At 39.6% G+C, this 19,712-nt stretch overlaps 1 protein-coding gene and 1 non-coding gene across 3 annotated transcripts in view; one reads left to right on the top strand and one right to left on the bottom strand.

Annotated features, from left to right (window-relative positions):
* The first annotated feature begins 281 nt into the window (after positions 1-281).
* The window catches only part of RALGPS2 (Ral GEF with PH domain and SH3 binding motif 2), a 124,278-nt gene continuing 104,847 nt past the window's right edge, over positions 282-19,712 (top strand). The window contains exons 1-2 of one of the 2 annotated variants that reach the window (XM_039881386.1): positions 326-511; positions 5,655-5,746. The gene's annotated coding sequence lies outside the window, so the exon portion shown is untranslated. Of the gene's footprint in view, positions 512-5,654; positions 5,747-19,712 lie in introns of both variants that reach the window. The other variant, XM_039881385.1, reaches the window with a different exon arrangement.
* Positions 10,919-11,037, bottom strand: LOC120617859 (5S ribosomal RNA). Its single transcript, XR_005657074.1, has one exon. It is a non-coding gene; the product is annotated as a 5S ribosomal RNA (ribosomal RNA).

Raw genomic sequence — 19,712 nt, 5'->3', positions numbered from 1 at the left:
TAGCTGAGGCCGACAGCACGGAGGATTTCTCCGCGGAGGGCCGGTGCGGGGAGGGGTTGCCCCACCTGCCCACGCTCCAGCCCCTCCCCGCCGCCTCCTTTGGCGGGCGGCGGCCCCTCCCTCCGGCGGGCGCGCGCCGCAGCCACCGGCGCGGGGCGGCAGTTGGGCTCCACGGGGCGGAGGAGCCGCTGGGCGAGCGCGCGCCGGGAAGCCCCCGGCGGCCGCGGCGCTCCGGGCCGGCGCGAGCGCGCTCGGTTGGTGCGCGAGCGCCGCTCCGCTCCGCCCCGCCCGCGCGGCGCGCGCCCCCGCCCGCTCGGCTCTCCTCCCCCAGCCCGGGGCGGACGGGGTGGGTCCAGCTCACTCCCCTCCCCCGAGCGGCGGCGGCGGCGGCGGGCGCTGAATGAGAGGAGCCGACCGCTCCGGTCGCCGAGCGCTATCCGCGGCGGCGGCGGCGGAGCGTGAGGCCGGCGGTGTCTCCCCATCCTCCGAGGCCGCGGCGGCGGCTGCACAGGTCGGTGCCCTGGCCGCGGGCCGGGCGCGGAGCCTGGGCGGGCGCTGCGGGGGAGGGAAGGGAAGGTGGGTGCGCGGCGCCCCCCGGGCGGCGCGGAGTCGCAGCGGCGGCGGCGGCGCGGGGAATGGCGGCGGCCCCGGCGCTGCGGCGTGTTGAACTCGCGGCCGCGGGCCCGGGCTGCTCGGCCTCGGCGCGGGGAGGCGGCGGGCTCCGGCTGGAGGAGGGGGGCGCCCGGGGCCCGGGGCCGCACCTCCTTCGGCGGCTCGCTTTCGGCGTCAGGAGGCGGCCATGGGGTTCCCGCTCCGAGTCCCTGTCCCGGGGCCGCGATCCCCGCGCCCGCCTCGCCCGCCTGGCGGCGGAAGCCCCCGGCCTCCGCCCGCGCTACCCCAGCGCCCGGCGGCGCCCCAGCCTCCCGCCAGGTGAGCGGGCGCGGGGACTGTGCAGCCGGCCACACCCCCTCCTAGCCCTGGCCGCGGCGCCCCCGAAGCCCGGCCCCGCACGGAGCGCGCATCGGCGGTCAGGGTGACCTGTTGCGGAGCGACCCGCAGCCCGAGACGCCCGCCAGCCTCGGACCCCGAGCGGCGGGTCCCGCGCTCGCCTCGGGCCGGGCGCGCGGCGGGTTGCGGGATCGGGGCGCTGCCCGGGCTCGGGTGGCTGGACACCTGAGAGCGGGCGGACTGCGAGGGTTTGGACGGCTCTGATCAAACACTTGCAGAGCCGGGCTGTCTGTCTGGAAATATCCGGAATTCCACTGCGGTATCGGATTAGTTAGGCACCTAAACACCATGCTCGGGAGGTGACTTGGGAGCAACCTGAGCCCCGAGTGAGGAGCTGTCTAGTAAAGTAAACCTTTGTGGGGCTGACTCCCCGCCGCCCCAAACGTCCCCCTCCAAGCTCTTCTGTAGCTGCGTGTTGTGTAGACTCCGGCCGGTTTCTGTGTACGTGGGCGTGTTTGGGAAGAAGCTGCGAGCTGATAGGAGGCACCTTAGTACAAATGTTAATTTGTTTGAACTGGGAGGGGTGAGGGAGGAGGAGGAGAGGGCACTGTGGAGGAGGGGCGAGGAAACACTAAATTTCTGTTTAAGCGCTAAAGAGAAATATCTAATACCCAGTGTTTAAGACCATAAGGTGGGAAACCTAGACAGCAGTTAATTGAGCTTTACCTTTTATGTGCTCTGGATTTTTACGTTTCAACGCTATAGTTTCTAGAGAGTTCTTGTTTTCGTACCAGTGTTTATGAGTTGATTTTGGTGGTGTTTTTTGTACTCACCCTCAGATCGACTCTTTTGAACGTCTCTGAAGATGACCATTAGAGTTTGGGGAAACTTTAAGATCCGTGCACGCATGCGATCACAGTCACAAACCATAACTTGCTGGCTGTAAAAGCCTGTTCTACTCAGATAATTATGCTTATACAAGTGCAGTAGAGTCATACGTATAATGTTTATTACTGTTACTGCCGAATATCTTACTGTAGACTTTAAAATTATAACTTATCCAAACAATGTTTTAATAAAAATAATCTCTAACAAGCTTTGTAGGCATAAAGTTTATCATCTGGCTTTAAAGGTTTGGAAAATAACTTGTCTTGTTAGCTTAAAGATCAAATATAAGGACATTAGATGCTTTTTTTGTATAAATAGTTTGTGTAATTTATTTTAAGCAGTTTATTTTCCTTTTTAAAATTCAATATAATATTGAAATGCTAGGATATACTTTTTTCCCCCTAATTTATTCCATCTTTCACTGAATTAAGGAATTTGAATTTTCAAAATACCCTTAGAATCTGGAAATTTTGTTCACTTTGCCTAAATTATTCCAGATTGCAACAAAACTTTAGAGATTGTGTTTACATTATCAAGATTGCAACACGCTTTTCTGAGATATATATATTTAATATCAGAAAGACCACACCAAAATTTTCTGAGAGAAAATCTAACTAAAAAACTGGTTTGTGAATCTTTTACTTTGTGTACTTCTATTACCTATGTGAATATATATTTGTGTGTGTGTGTGTGTGTGTGTGTGTGTGTGTTTACTAGGTACATGTCTTTTTCAGTGTATTATGTCTTTATAGTTGAGAGTAATTGTTTATAGTGAATAAAGGATATATAGGTGAAATTGTTCTGTTGCAGCTTAAAGCACTTAAGCTTTTGTTCAGAGACCAAGTTTATTTGTGCATTCATTCATTCATTCACTCATCCTACACATGAGTACCTAATTGGTACCAGTTAGTTGCCTAGATGTTGGAGATATAGCAAAGAAAAAGACAGGTCTGTGCCCTGATGGAGCTCAGAGGGTAAGTAGGCAAATAGTCTGCTTCAGTGTCAACACTGTTTAATGTTAGTTTAAGAAGTAAAAACTCCTCTGATGAGTTACTTGGAGTTAAGGATATGGCTTGTGTTTTTCCTTCTAAGAATAGTGGGAATTATTCATAAGTGAACAATAGCAGTAAGTATTGTTTTAAAAATGTGCTGATGTTTATAAACTTTGGGTGTCTGGTTCCTAAGTATACCAGAAATACACATTCTACCTGAAGCCAGATGATGCACAGTTTACTTGTGACTAAACAGTTTTATTCTTTTGGTTTATATAGTTAAATGAAATGTTGGCTAAAAATATTCTCTCTTTGGCACTTGTTTATAAGGGAGTCTAACTTTTTAAGTCAAAATTTTTAAAAAATCATTTTTTGGCTGTGTGTGTGAGTGGACGGACCAGTGTCCGACTGTTCTTCCATAGACTCATAATCATTAGTTGCTAAAATCAGAAAAGTTTGACCGAAAGTGATTCTTTCCTTTTTTGTCAAATATGGGGCAAATATTGATGTAGCTCTTTACAAATCACAAAGCTTTTTTTTTTTTTAATGTATTATAGATATTTAAATATTTTGGTACTTCTCATTGACAGGATTGACCCTCTATAGGCAGCATATATTCCATTTTTTAGATGAGGAGACAGGTTTTGAAGATGTGAAGCACACAGGTGGCCAGTAGGCAGTGAATGGAAGCGCAGATTGTAGTCCTTATGTGTATTAGGAGTCACTCCACTTTGGGAAGAGTGTCACCGTCTAGTGCTGCAGGTCAGCGTACAGCACAGCTACTGGTCCGCTTCTCCAGACATTTCTACGTAGCTTTAACTTTAAACTCAACCGTGAAGTGAAATTTAATTAAATGAATTGGTTTTCTTTTTGTTAAACTTTCAAGCCTGTTTAAAAGTATTGCTTTTTAAAAGACAGTTATGTAAAAGACAGTTTGAAGTTACTTTTAATAGTAGAAATGTTTTGAGAATAAGACATTTTAAAATCAATTCTATTTTTTGAATATGAGGTTTTTATTGTATAACAGACGTATTTGGGATAAATTGTCGCTTCAGTCTGAATATTACATTTTTTAAGTTACCCAGTTATAGATGAAAAGAGAGTTCAAACAGCTTGAAACTCTGCCTCAGCCTGAGTAAGTTTCCTTGGAGAGTAAAGTGAATGTCTTGCATTACCCTATAAATTGTTTCTTTAAATGTGTGTTATTCCCATTGGTTTAGGATTCCTCTATTGTGAGAGAATGAACATGAGATGTGATAAATTGTGGTAACTTGGAAGGAATTAATCTGGGGTTTTTCTTGACTAATGTCTTTAGCTTATGATTTAAGAAAACTTTTAACTACATAATAGGAATAAAAGACCGGAATTTGACATGTGGGACATCTATGGAAAGAAAAAAGTTTGAGTATAAATTTACCCAGTCACTTTAATAAATAACGGCTAGTTAGGGTTATAAGAAGAGTATAAATAGCAGTGTTAATATGACTTAGGTTGAGGGTCCCTGGCGATTTATGGGTGTCACTGCGGAGAACTTTGGTACTGGCTCTTGAATGATACATGAGAGGCTTAACATGAAGCTGTCACCTTGAACTTTATCGATACTCTTCTGTTAGTTTACTTACACAACCTTTTCTCAAAACAGAGTTTCCTTTTTAGATTGATTCCTAGATTGATTATCTGGACATTGACTATGTGCCGGGTAATTTTAGTCAATGTCCAGATAATCATTGTGGAGTGAGTGAATTAATTGATATTAAACGATAGAAAACCACTAGTTTTATTATTTTTTTTTTAAAGAGCACATTAGTTTTTTACTTTAAATAATACAGCTGTGCAGTTAAAAGGAAAATTATACTATAAGCCATATGGTGGGAAACATCAGTCCCCCACCCTGCCTGGTCATGGAACTTTCCCTCCCAGGCCTCAACTCTCGGCAGCCGTTTTCAATGCTTTTGGCTGTTTCTTTGGTGTTTACTTCCATATTTTAAAATGCTGTTTGTTTTTCAATTTTAGGTATTCTCTCTTGGCTTCCTACTGTGGAAGATGAGTCCGCTTTAGGATTTTTATGCCACCTTGAACTTCCTCTCCATTTATCTCCCATGTAGTTATGTCACGCTTTTGGTTAAATCAGCGTTTGTCGTTTACTTTATTATCACTTTGCAAATACGTCCACCAGTGAACCTTGCTATGTACTATGATTGTAACTCTTAGAGTTAAAATTTTTTCTTTGTTTTTGTTTTTTTGCTTAGTTTCCTATTTGTCTCTAATTTTTTTCTAGAGCCTGTCCCATTATGTTCAGATACATCGAGTAATTGATCCATTTTTTTTTTAATTGGAAAAATCGGAGGGCTTTGTGTCCTTTTGCTCCAGTCTGCACGGTGGCTCCCCACTTCTGCTGCATGGCGTTGGCTTGAGATCTCACTGCATCGGGATGCTGCGATTTTCCCCCGCCTTTTCCCTGTGTTAGAGCCCATGGTCTCTGGATCCATGCCTTCCTCTTTCTCCATCGACACCTTTGTTTTGGTAACTTTTAAGAAAGTGTCTGAGGAGGTGAACTTTTTGAGATTGTCTGTATTGCTGAAATTATCTTTTTTTCTATCCTGACACCTGGTTGATAATTTGGCTGGTCTGAGTAGAGAATTCCAAGGTGAAATAATTTTCACTGAAAATTTAAGAGATTACACTGTAATTTTCTAGCTTCAAGTGGTTGTTGAAAAGTCATGCTCTACAGTCTTCATCCTTCACATGTAACCTGTCCCCATTAAGACCTTTTCTTTGTCGTCAGTATATTTGCTGTGTCCCTGATCTTGTACACTTCTTGTGCAGGTCTTACTTCATTTCTTGTGTGTGGAACTTCGTGGGCCCTTTCGACCAGCACTGTCCATATTAGATGAGAAGAGAGAAGATCTAGTGTAGAGGTCAGCACATTGTTTTCTTTAAAGCGCTAGGTGGTGTTTAGGCTTTGTGGGCTATACAGTTTTTGTTACTGCTACTCAGCTTTGCTTTCATAGCACGAAAGCAGCCAGAGGCGGCGTGGACTCTGGTTCCCTTACCCCTGATCTGTGCCCAGGTGGAAGGATTACTTTGCTTTCCTAGGAGTAGGGAGAGTTTATCTACAGAGAGGGGAGAGCAGGCAGAATGCGTTGACAGAGACAGGATGGTGGTGGCTTGAGGAAGTTCTCATCCAAGGTTTTCTGTTTACCTTAGTGAATAGGAAGCAAGATCATTAGCTGAGTAGGGAAGAATGGGAGTGTGGTATTGGAGGTTTAAGAAGAGGGGAAAATAGGACATAATCATCTATCCAAGAGTGGAAAAGTCTGTAGAATAGAGAAATACAGTGTGATTGCTCTCCAGGCGGTGTTGGGGCTCACTCAAGGTAGATGGTTCTGAATTCACTATTCCTGACTTTAATAAGAGTTATCTGTGACCTTATCATTAAATAAATCTTACTCTAGTTTTTTAATTTAAATCAGATATGGTTATTTTAGTAATCTAAGCAATATTTTCATACATAAGTAATATGTATGTTTATGTTTATTTTTATATACCTAAACTTAGCCTATATATCTGCTCATTTCTACAGAAATGTCAAAAGAAAGTACTATAATTTTTTCCCAAATGCAAACTTTGATTTAGAAACCATTCATTTCTTTATTCACTAAAAAAAGATCACAGAGCATTTTCTCTGTGCCAGGAATAATTCTTGGTGCTCGGTATACAGCAATAACAGATAAAAATATTACCTTTAAATATGTTTATATTTCAACTAACTAATATATAAATAAGTAAATTATACACACAAATAGACATTAATAAGAAAGGAACATTGTGCAGAAAGGAGAAAACAGTGGATATTATTAAATATGTTTTTCAGCTTTATCGAAGTATCATTGACAAAATTGTAAGATATTTAAAGTGAACAATGTGGTGATATAACGCATTTACATTGCGAAAGATTCCCCCCATTGAGTTAATTAACACACTCATCACCTCACATATTTACTTTTTTTTGTGAGAACATTTAAGTTCTATTTTCTTAGCAAATTTCTCTTATACAATATAGTGTTCATTGTCAACTATAATTACATTATACATTGTCTTCAGACCTTGTTCATCTCATAACTGAAAATTTATACCTTTTTACAAACCTCTCCCTATTTCCCCTACCTTACTATATGTTTTTGATAGATAACTGTAAAATATTAAGAAATACTTTCTAGTCTTATTTTTGTATGAGTTTTTAAAAATATTCTAAATATTGATTTTATCAAGTGTTTTTTTTCTGTAGCCATAGAGATGATCATATGTCTTTTCTGCATTAATCTGCTAATAGGATGTATTGCATTAATAGATTATCTCCTGTTTGCATTTTTGGGTCCAACCCTACTTAGCAGTGTTGCATTCCCTTTTTTCTTCCCACACCGCTGAACTCGATTTGCCATTGTCTTACAGTTTTTTAAAATCTACATTTATCAGTAGATAAATTTATCAAGGGTTTATATGTACATATTTTGCTGGCTTCATAAAATAAGCAGTGAAGCTTTCCCTTTTCCCCCCTGTTTTCTGAAATAGTTTTGTAACATGCTCCTTCAAGCAACTGTAGATATAATATGAAAGATGAAAAATAAAGTTTCTAGAAGAAAACAGAAAAATACCTACATGACCCTATGGTAGGCAAAGATTTGTTTTCAGTAGGACACAAAAAGTAACAACCAGAAAAGGCTGATAAATTGTTCTTCATTAAAGAACTTCTCTAGTATCAGAGGATACTATTAAGAGAGTGAAAAGGTAAGTGACACACTAGAAAAAGTGCCTGCAGTACTTAAATCTGACAGAGGACTTGTATCCATAGTATGTAAAATGTATGAGTAAAAAAAAAAATACAGGCACCCCAATTTTAAAGCAATTGAGCAAAAGACAGGAATAGCCATTTACCTGTGTTTATTTCTAATATTTTTATGACTTAAATGTTTTTCATCTTTAATTCATCCTATTTATTTTAATAAGATCTGTCTTTTGTCTTTTTATCCAAATGGCTGGCCAACTGTCATAAAGTTAAATGCCACTGATGGTGTTTTGAACAAGGAATAATATACTCAGAAGTGCTTGCTTGAGAAACATTAATTTTGGTTGGGTCTTGTCTAAAAATTATCAGTTATATTTTTAATTGAATATAGCAGCCTATAGTTTAATTTACATTGAAAGGAATGTGACTATCAAAACTATGATTTCGTGTTGCCTTAAATTTCTAATAGCGGATCCAAGTCTTCTTGGAATCAGTCAAATAATTTACCAAGTTAAATTTAAAATTAGTTTTTTGCGTGTGTCATAGGCAGTGGTTTTAATCCTGTGCTTGAAGTTTGGATGAATCTGGGCAAGTTACTTAATTTCTTTAAAATTCAGCTTCCCTTATTTGTGAAATAGGCATAAGAGTGTCCTCTCCTAGGATCATTGTAAAGATAAATGAGAAAGTGTAAGCAAAGTGCTTAGCTGAAGTAGATCTTCACTCTGTCTCAGGACCTTGAAGAGCAAGTGTAATCACAGCCTACCTTCTCTTGTATCTGTGGTTGCTCTAGAAGTCTAGGGTTACTGGAGTAAATTAGTCTTTAGACCACTAGGTTCCCAGGATTTGACCAGAACATTCCTGGCCTTCTGGAATTCGTTTGCATGACAAATCTATATATTTTCTGTTGCTGCTTTTAAGATGCTTTTCTCTGAATGTGCTGAAATCTTTATAGAGTTTAGGGTTTCGTAGGTGGGGATTAGTGTGTGTTTGATTGACGTAACTTTTATTCTGTAAGTTGTCGTTAGGGTAACCTCTGTTGCTTTTCTTCCACAGTTGTGATTTGCTGGTATATTTTTTGTCGGCTTGTGTACTTTCAACCCTATCTCTGAAAGCTGGGGTGTCAGGGATACATCTAAGAGAAACACTTTGAGGGTATCTTATGGATTAGAAACTGCTTCTGACTTGCTCGTTTTGTCAACCGTTTTTTTGACTGTTTTCTGTGAGCATAGTATTGGTGAATGTTATCATAGAAATGTAAGTCTTAGTCATTTACATCTTGGTAAGAGATGAAATAGTATGAAACGATCGTAAATAACATAAGGCCGTATGCAGCTCTGTGTCAGGTTGAAGTGCACTTCACAGGAGAGGGGGCTTGGTGAGGGCAGGAGTGGTCCTTAAGGAACGTATTTCGTTCAGGTGGAAAGAACATGTACCTGTTGGAGAACAGTGACTGAAAATAAAGCAACAGGAATGAGTCTTTTTGGCGTGCTCTGGGTCGAAAGGTCGACTGGATGGGGCGAAAAATACAGTTGCATTTGGTAAGGTGGGACTAGTTATTCAGCCTCTAGAAATGAAGCAGATTAGAATTAAAATGATGAGTACATATACTGTTGCTAACTTTTAGCTTCTCACTGTTTCTTCTCTTCTTGAGGCTGTAGATTTAAAATTTGTATGTGAAGATGGAAGAAAATCCAAACAGTTTAGAACGTGTCTTCTTTAAAAAGAACTAAAAGACTTCTAGTTAAAGATGGATTAGGTAATCTTCCCAACAGAAAGGCTTAAAACAACATTGATAGGAAATTAGCTTTAATAAGTTTTGGTTACGTTTTCTTTTCTGTCTCTCTTACTTGGTCTTAGCTAATTATGTAGCAGAAAGTTTTAAATTCAAAGTCTTCCTCTGTCATTAAGGTGTAGGATAGAACTCATCTGCAATAAGGTTTTTAAAGATCTCACTTCAGAGCTTTGAACTTGGGAACTAGTACTGCTGTCGAAGCCTTCTGTGCGCTGCACTGGTTTATCAAAACAGTGTGGGCAACTCTGAATTGGCTGTAGAAACAATGTCAATACCTCTAGACCCCTCATCTGCCTCAGTCCAGTTGGCCCAACGGACATAGCTATAGGAATGGATAGGGTTATTGATGTTGACTACTTCCGTCTCTGAGCAGAATTGAAAATGACAGGTGACAGTAGATTTTCCTTCTCTTGTGGCAGGATTGTCAACATAGTAGGGAAGCTTTCGATTTAGCAGTAGCTGGACCTGTGACCCATGTCTTACTTGTGCAACACTATAAATTACGTGACCTCCTTAATAATCAGAATTTGTATTTGTAACTGTGTAATTATTATTACTAAATAGATTAGAAACATTGACAGGACTTTCAAGCCCCAGGTTAGTGGTGACTTGGCTGACTCGGTGTTTTCGATATGCATTTTATAATTCCGATCTGCCCACAGCTCCTTTGAAGGAAATCTACTTTTCCTACAGCACTTTGCGGAAGAACTCTCAATAGCTATGTGTTTTCGTTTGTTTTACCATGTAGAACTATATTGCAGCTGTTTGGTCCAGGAGTTGCATTTGACCTAAGGGCTGCTAATTTGTAAGCCAGCTAACAACCTAGGATTGTCTAGTGGGGAAAATTATAGCCATTTATAGGAAGCATGGCGTTAATTTGCCATTGAGCCATGGGAGTGAGTTGAAGCTGGAAGAATACATTAGTTTAGAGGCCTGTCAAACTGAAGTTGAAGAGACTGGAAAGTAAGTCCAGTGTAAGCAGAGGCTATGAATTACAGAAATGATAAAGGAGATGAGGAAACCAGTTGGTAGCTAGCAAAGAGTTGAGCATCCGTACCCAGAGAAGCACAGAATTCCAAGAGAGAAACCATGTGGTCTGAGAGAGGCACAGAGCATGAGATTGAGAATTCTGGTTTCTGGTTCTGTAAATACTCTTTTTCCATTACTCTGGTATTTTAGTATCGTCTGCCCTTCTTGAGACCACATCCAGTTTTTTCCCAGGAAAGAGTATAAGCTTTGGTGTTAGACTTTTGCCAGTAGAATTCTGGCTTTTGTCTTTTCCTAGCTGTGTGACCTTGGGCAGGTTGTTTAACTTCTTTGTCTCATTCCTCATCTGTAAAACGCGTGTCATAAATAATACCTTTCCTCTTAAGATTGATGCGAGGATTAAATGAGATGACGTGCAAAGCTTCTATTTTTATTTATTTATTTTTTTAGGTGAGGCAACCCTTGGTTGACCTCACAGGTTGCAAGGACCTTGTCAGCTTACAATCCCTTATTTTTTATTTTTTACGCCTACAGCACCTGGTCTTCCTAGGTGGTCTCCCATCCAAGTACTAACCAGGCCCAACCCTGCTTAGCTTCTGAGATCAGACGGGATCGGGCTTGTTCAGGGTGGCATGGCTGTAGACTACATGCAAAGCTTTTAGAACAATGAGGAGCACATAACAGATGTTCAGTAAATAGTGCTAGCAATTTGAAGAAATTTCTTGCAACTAAAAGAGCCTGAAGAGTTAATTTGCTAGCAGATTTACTTAGAGCAGTGCAACCCAGTGTGGGCTGGGTAAGCAAGGTTATTTTAGGTAACGAGTAGAGAATTTAAAAATACTGCCTCATTCACTGTGAATAATGGGTCTTGCTATTTATTAATCATTTAATAGATGATTGGTGCTCTTCTAATCATTTTACCTATATTAACTCATTGGATAGTCAGGATAACCTGGTGATGTAGGTACTGTTGTTATCTTCATCTTAAAGAGGTAAAAAAAGAGACAGGGAAGCTATCTATCTTGCCTAAGTTTATACAACACGTAAGAGGCAGAACTACGGACCCAGGTGGTATAGTTGTAGAGTTTAAATTTTTAAATATCTATTTCATTTTCAGTTCTAATTTTCCTTTTTAAGTGAAGCCAAGGAGAAGGTCTCAGTTTTTTGGTATTATTCCTTTTACACTTTTGTGATGCTTCTGTCCCATTTTAGCAAAGAGGTAGCATACCTCAGGTACAGAGACTTAGGCAGGCAAAATATGATACGAGGTAGTATACCATTGTAAGATTCTTATCTGTATGTGAAGTGGTATATTACTTGAAAGTAGACCATGGTAAGTTAAAAGATGTATACGATAATTCCTAAAGTAATCCTGTTTTTGAAAGGATTACAGCTAATAAGTCAACAAAAGAAAGAAAGTGGAATCAGAAGATATAATCATCTAATTCAAAAGAAGGCATAAAAAGACGGGGGGAAAGAACATGAGGCAGATAGCAACAAATAGCAAGATAATAAACCTAACCATATCAAAAATCACATCAAATGTAAGTGGTCTGCACACACTAATTAAAAGGCAGAGATTGTCAGATTGTATAAAAAAGCAAGACCCAGCTGTATCCTTGCTTATAAGAAGCTTACGTTAAAGATAGCAATAGTGTAAAAGGATGGAAAAGGAACTAGTCAAAAGAGAAATGGAGTAGCTATATTAATATCAGATAATCTTTGCTCTGGACTTCATTCAGAGCAAAGATTATCTTCAAGGATAAAGGATGTTATTACATAATAAAGAGGTCAGTTAAGAGGACAAAACAGTTTTAAACATGTGTGCCCCTAATAACAGAATTTCAAAAATACATACAACAAAAACTGATAGAACTCTAAGGAGAAACAGTCAAATCCTCAGTTTTAGTTGGAGATTTCAGTACCCTTGTCTGAGCATTGAAAATCACAAAGACATAGTGGACTTGAGCCATACCGTCAACCAGTTTGACCTAATTAATGTTTATAGACTATTCCATCTAACAACAGCAGAATATTCTTCTCTGTTCTTAAGTGCATACAGAACAGTTTCTATGATGGACCATCATCTGGGCTATAAAACAAGTCTCAGTAATTTAAAAGGATTAAAAAAACCTATGTTCTCTGATAACAATGGTATTAGAAATTATTAACAGGAAACTGGGAAATTTACTAATAGTTGGAAACGAAATAGCACAATTCTAAATAACCTATGGGTCAAAGAAGAGATCAAAAGGAAATTAGCAAGCATTTCATACTGAATGAAAATGAAAACAACATATCAGAATTTGTGAGATGCCACTAAAGCAGAACTTAGGGGAGAATTTGTAGCCCTGAATGCCTGCCTGTATTAGAAAAGAAAAAAAGGTCTCGAATTAATGACCTCTGCTTCCACCATAAGAAATTAGAAAAAGAGGAAATTAAACTGAAGTAATTAGAGGAAGGGAAATAGCAAAGATCGATGCAGAAGTCAATGTATAAAACAAAAATAATAGACAAAATCAACGAAACCAAACAATGGTTCTTTGGGAAGATCAATAAAATTGATAAAGTTCTAACCAGACTGGTTAATATCAGGAATGACAGAGGTGGCATCAGTAAAGATTCTACAGATAATAAAAGGATAACAGGAGAATATTATGAGCAACTTTATACCTATAAATTTTACAACAGAGATGAAATAGACAAATTCTTCAAAAGATACACTCTACCAAACTTCACTCAGGAAGAAACAGAACCTGAATAGCCCTGTATCTATTAAAGAAATCGAATTTATTTCAAGAGTAAATTATACCAGTTCTGCAGAAACACTTTCAGAAAATTATAGAGGTGGGAATAGTTATTAACTTAATTTGCGAGGCCAGCATTACCCTTACATTCAAATTAGACAAAGACATGAGAAAAGAAGATTGCACAGAATTATCCCACATGAGCACATGTGCAAAAATTCTACACAAATTATAGCAAATCGACTGCAACAGTTTATTTAAAAAATAATGCATCATGACCAGTTGGGGTTTATTCCAGGAATGCAAGGTTAGTGGAACATTTAAAAAGCCATCGATATAATTTACTTTTGTTAACCAACTAAGAAGGAGAAACCGTATGATCATCTCAATAAATGCAAAAAGAGAAAAGCGTTTGACAGCCTTATCCCTATTTCACATAATATCTCTGAGCAAATTAGGATTGGAAAAGAACTTCCAACTCAGTAAAGGACACCTCTGAAAAACCTACGGATAATGTAGTTTTAATAGCAGAAGACCAAATACTTTCTCCCTAAGATCAGGAATAAGACAAGGTCATCTACTCTCACCACTTCTGTTCCAAAGTGTGCTGGAGGTTCTACCCAATGTAGACAAACAAGAAACAGAAAGAAAAGGCATCTAAAATGGAGAAGTGAAAGTGACCCCACCTTCTTTTTTTTTTTTTTTTTTTTGCAAATGACATGACTATAGAAAATCTGATGGAACATTTGAAAGAAGCTACTAGAACTAAGAAGTGAGTTTAGTAGAGTTGCGGGGTACAGGATCAACATATAAATATTAGTGTACTTCTTTAGCAATGAACAGTGAGAAATCGAAATTTAGTAAAACCAACACTATTGACAGTACCAGCACGTATGAAATACCGAAAACTACATAGCATTGCTGAACAAAATTAACAGGTAAGTGAGAAAGAAGTATTCTTTGTTCATGGATTGGAAGACTCGTTGCTAAGGTGACATTTCTCCCCAAATTGACCTGTTTATTCAGCACAATCCTAATCCAAATTTTAACAGGCTTTTTTTTTTTTGTAGAAATTGGCAAGCTGATTTTAAAATTCCTGTAGAAATGAAAAAGACCTACAATAGCAAAACAACTTTGAAAAAGAACAACAAAGTTGGAGAGCTAATACTACCTAATCTCATAATTCATTATAAAACTAATCAAAACAAGGTAGTTTTGGTGTAAAGATAAATAGATCAATGGAAAGAGTCCAGAAATAAGTCAATAATATGTGGACACTTGAATTTTAACAAAGCACGAAGGCAATTCAGTGAAGAAAGGTTAGTCTGTTCAGCAAATGTTGGCACAGTTGGATATTCGCACACAAGCAAATGGACTTGAGTCTACATCTTGTACTGTATACAAGAAATGAATCATAGACCTCAATGTCAAACCTAAAATTACACAACTTTTAGACAGAAACAGGTGGAAATCTTTGTGATCCTAAGTTAGGCAAGTATTTTTTAGGAATGATGCCAACACACAGTTCATAAAATAACACATCGATTAAGTGCAATTCATCAGATTAGAAATGTATGTTCTTTGAAGGATGTTGTTCAGAGAACGCAGAGACAAGCTGCAGGGGGGAAGAAAATATTTACAGATCAAATATCTAAGGATTTATATCGAGAATATATAAAACTCAAAAACATTGGTATGACAAATATAATATTAGTCATTAGTGAAGTGAAACTTAAAATTACAGTGAGCTACCATACACACCTGTTAATTAGAATGGCTAAAATCAGAAAGACTGACCTCACCAGCTGTTGGCCAGGGTGTGAAAGAGCTGGAACTCTCTATTTTGCTGTTGAGACTGAAAAATGGTGCAGACACTTTAGGAAGCAGTTTGGTTGTTTCTTAAAATGTTAAATATAGACCCACCAGCTGTTTCACACCTAGCTATTTCCTGAACAGAAAACACTTGTATGCTGATATTCACAGCAACTTTATTTGTAATGACCACTAAAACCCAAATGCCCATCAGTAGAGAAATGGATAAACAAATTATGATATGCCCATGCTACTTGGGAGTAAAGCGGCATGAACTATTGATACAGCAGCATGGATGACTCTCAAAATAAACATGCTGGATGAAGGAAGCCAAGTACTTTGAGAACGACAGGGTATATGTTCACTATCTCAACTGGAGGTTTTTTCACGGATGTATACCATATATTTTGAATATGTTCTGTTATTGCATGCCACACATTTAAGTAACGCTGGTTTTAAAAAGCGCTGCAGTAGATATGAATTGACAAAAGACTCGTGAAAACCTGCTTACATAATATGCATCATTACTACACTATTCATATAATTACTTTAAATATATGCAAAGCAGAAAAAGTCGATTGAAATCTTTTTCTTAGAAATCATCAAGAACTTTAATTCATTTGGAGCAGTGGCTCTAAACCCAGGCGATTTTGCCCCCGCTGGGGGCATTTGGCAGTATCTGGAGACTTTTGGCTGCCAAAACTGTCAATGGCATCTAGTGAATAGAGTCCACAGATACTACTGAACAGTCTGCAGTGCATAGCAAAGTCCCGCTCAGCAAAGAATTATCCAATCCCAAGTGGCAGTAGTGCCAAGGTTGAGAAGCCCTGATTCAGCGTATCTAAAATCGGTTTATCTGCTTATTCTATGAATCCTGTATTGAACATGTTATTGACACAACAGGTTGCTAAACAAAAACCTTTGAAGAAAATTGTGTCTTAGGCTTTTGGGAATGGATGATGTATTTATGAGACTTTTATTTTTGAAATAGTTCTTTTTGTATAGCCACCTGGAGTTGATCTATTTGGATATGTTGGCAGTATTTGTTTTCATGTCATTTGAAAAAAGTTAAAACATCACTACCACCATACACATAATTTCCCAACCTAGTCTCATAGAGGCCACCAGTGGAGCTTAATTTTAATCGATGAGCTAAAATTTCGTTTTTGTTCCTTTTTGAAATAATTAGTACCTATTCGATATCTGAAATTTAGGTTTAAGATTCATTAATTTAAAATGCCTCCCTAGCTGCCTTTTGGCCAGGGTTCCACAAGTAGGCCCAAACTCTTATTCCCAGAGCAGATACTTCAGTGATTTTACATGCTGACACTTGGATCTTAGTATTTTCTTCTTTTTCCATTTTAAAAGAGAACCTGGGAGAGAGAAGATAGGTTTTAGTGGAAGAATGAGGGAGAAGAACCAGGATTTAGATTAGATTGAGAACATTGATCCTTAGTATGTTGCTTGTGATGAGTGGTATTTTTCCAAATAGATTAATAGTTGGAATTTTGTATGTTCAGTTTGATGAGCAACAGTTTGCAGCTACTACAAATGTATCTACAGCTGCTCCCAGGGCGCCGATGTTCCACAGCTGAATTGGTCCACGTACATTACATTCCTCTGCGTGCTACTGCCATCTCTTGTAATAAAAGAATGCTTTCTGAAGTAGAATCTGTCTCGGTTTTTGCTCTAAGACCAGGAGTTGGCAAACTTTCTGGAAAGGCCAAGTTAGTAAATATTTAAGGCTTTGTTTTGCAAGCCATAAAGCCTCTGTCATGTGAAAGTAACCATAAGTAACTTGTAAATGAATGTGTGGCTGGGTTCCAGTAAAACCTAATTTACAAAAACGGCTGTATTCTGCTTGTGTGCCAACTCCTGTTCTGGACCATCAGCATTTCCTCTTTGGGACGTTTGGCATTTTCTGATTGGTTTCCCACTGGTGGCTGGTTGCAGGTGGAGGAAAGTGGGACCCTTTCACTCGCAGCTGCTCTGCGGGATTAATGGCTTGTACTGATAGTGGTATGGAATGAGGGACGTGAACTTCAAATGGGAAGTAGGATGAGAAGGCATGCTCAGTCCCAAAAGCCCACAATCAGAATGCAGATGGTCGATAAATCATAGCAAGTTTACCTTTGAAAAGTCTCTGGCATTAGGTTTTTAAAAATGTACCTCTCTCTTGGCTGGTATAGGGCAGTAACCTTCTTAGTGCTCTCTTTGCTTTTAAGGTTCTCTCTCTTATCCGTCAACTGCCATACATGGTACCAGTTACCTTTCTAAAAAGCTTACGGCACACATTCCTGCTTGTAATTATACCGTGACAATAATGGTTCTTAACCACTTTTTATTCCCGCATCCCTTTGAAGATCATTTGATAGCTGTGATCCAGGAAAATTTTTTTGTGTGTTCATTATACAACTTTCATAGTTTTGGGGAGCTGAGCAGTTCATGACTCTAGGGCTTAATGCATGGTCTCTTAGTTTAGAAATCTTGATTTGGGGAGTAACGCGCATGTTTCTTCTTATGCTGTTGTACGTGCTTCGTGATCTGGCTCCAGTCTGTCCCCTTTGCACTTTATCGCCCATGTGTGCACGTTCGCCCGCCCGCCCTCCCTCCCTCCTGCTTTTTCTGCAAAGAAATAACATCCTCCTGTCATGCCAATTTCTTCCATTCTTCTGTCTTTGTAAGTATTATTTCTTGCCAGGAATGTCCTTACCATTTCCCCTCCATCTGTCCAGTTTCTACTTGTTAAGACTCATCTCAAATATCAGATCTCTGTGAAGACTTTTCTGACATTTCCTCTTTGGCAGACTTAAACGAATAAGAAGGAATTGTAGCAAATGAGACATGTCGGTAGGGAAGCCTTCCTTATGGGGGGCTGGGTTGGGCAGAAGGATAGGAGGAGGAATCTTCTAGGAAAGATTTCTTTGCTCCTGAGAGATATCCCTCTTTTTAACCTCTCTGAGCCTCAGTTTCCTAAGTTGAATGTGATATTTATCTGAGAGGACTGTTAAGATAAATGATGAACAGTGTTTCAGTCTCTACAGCACCTCAATATTTATACAGGAAATTCTCTCCTTCTGGTCACTGGGTGGCCCCAGGACCTTATGCAAGAGTAAACATCTTGAAAGACCCATTTATTAAGAACATCTTGGTTCTTAATAAAATGTTCTAATGGAAAACTAGCTTGTAAATTTACTAAAACAAGGTTTCTTGAAATCCTTCTGCCAGAATTATTTTAAGACGTGTGTGTGTGTAAGCTACAAGTCACTTTGCCAATATTTATGTTGTCATGGGCATTGTCACTTTTAAAAGGCCAGTGGGATCTTCACTGTTAGAGTACATGATGCTTTTTTGGCTGGTCAGTTGCTGATAGAATAGATCTCTGTCTTTCACAAATTAACACCTGTGGTATTTGCTATTCCATGAATGACTTGGAGGGCATATGACATGATGATTTGTAATTTTGTTGAGCACAGATTTGATCCCAGTAGGTACATCTTTATGTAATTTGTTATTCTCTACTTTTGTGTGTAATAACTGCTGCCAGCACAGTTTATGCCACTGGAGCCAACTCCTAGTGCTGGTGACCAAAGAGAAGCAAAAAGCTATAGAGCTAGGAAGAGGAATTTTGGATAAATTAAAGAGTGAAATGTAAGATTCCTTTGTGACTGAAATTCATGATGTAAATCAGTCTACACAGCAATTTGTATGACGGTGTAAGTAAATATAAATTCTTTCAGTATTTTAGAATCATGAAAAGGTCTGTAGAAGTGAAAAAATTAGTTACACTTTAATGTGTTATATGCCACAGCAGTAGACTCAAATTTGGGGATTTCCACAACGTTTTGCGACAGATCCCTCATCGGTTGTACTTGAAGTCATCACATAGGTATTCATTTGTTGAGACTTCTGAATTCAGTAGGAATGAATTATATGGTCTCAGTGTGCGTGTCCTTCTGAATGAAACTTGTAAAACTATATCATTTCATAGTCCATTTATAGGGACTCTGCCTTTTCATTACCTACAGGTTAATGTCCAGGCTTTTCTTTTTCCTGTGACAGACATTACCCTTTCTTTATATCTCCTTCTCCAGACTCAGTTCCTCGTGCTTCCCTTCTCTTTAATTTGTTTGCCCTCTGATTATCCTGCACTCAACCATTGGCACGCCCCTGAATGCCCGTGAGAAAGGATTTTATTCCTGGCCCTTGTGCACGCTCTTTCCTTTGTCATCTTGTTCACCTAATGAATTTCTCTTAGAAGTGAAGAGGGAGAGAAACTAGATATTTCACCCCCTGCCACAGCATTTAAACATTTAATTAAGGGTTGGTAGGGAGCAGGTAATTTGGCATTGTGGAAAGCACTGAGGATTAGCAAACAGAAGACTTGCATCGAAGACCTACCTCTGCCATTAACTGGTTGTGCGAGCTTCGCCAGACCACACGACCTCTCATCGGATTGTGGTCTTCTTGCTTGCCCCACTTTCTTTTTCTTTACTTCCATTTTCCTGCCCTCCCCTTCTTTCATTCTTGTACGTTTGAAGGATTACGACAATTTTCCATTACTTTATAAATTGCTACAGCCATGATTCTCCATGGGGAGTGGGGGTATGGGGCATGCTCTGGGGGCAGATATTAAAATAAGGGAAGTCTGGGGGATTTGAAATGTACCCCAAGTTGAGATTTCCAAAGTACCTACCACCTCTTAAATAATATTCATCCGTACTATTCTTTGTATGAGCATGAGGCAGAAGTATTTGTGG

The sequence above is a fragment of the Pteropus medius genome, unplaced genomic scaffold (genome assembly GCF_902729225.1).
Source record: "Pteropus medius unplaced genomic scaffold, Ma_sr-lr_union100, whole genome shotgun sequence".
Taxonomy (NCBI): domain Eukaryota; kingdom Metazoa; phylum Chordata; class Mammalia; order Chiroptera; family Pteropodidae; genus Pteropus; species Pteropus medius.
The sequence above is the reverse complement of the archived record's forward strand: the minus strand, read 5'-3'. Positions and strand labels throughout refer to the sequence as shown.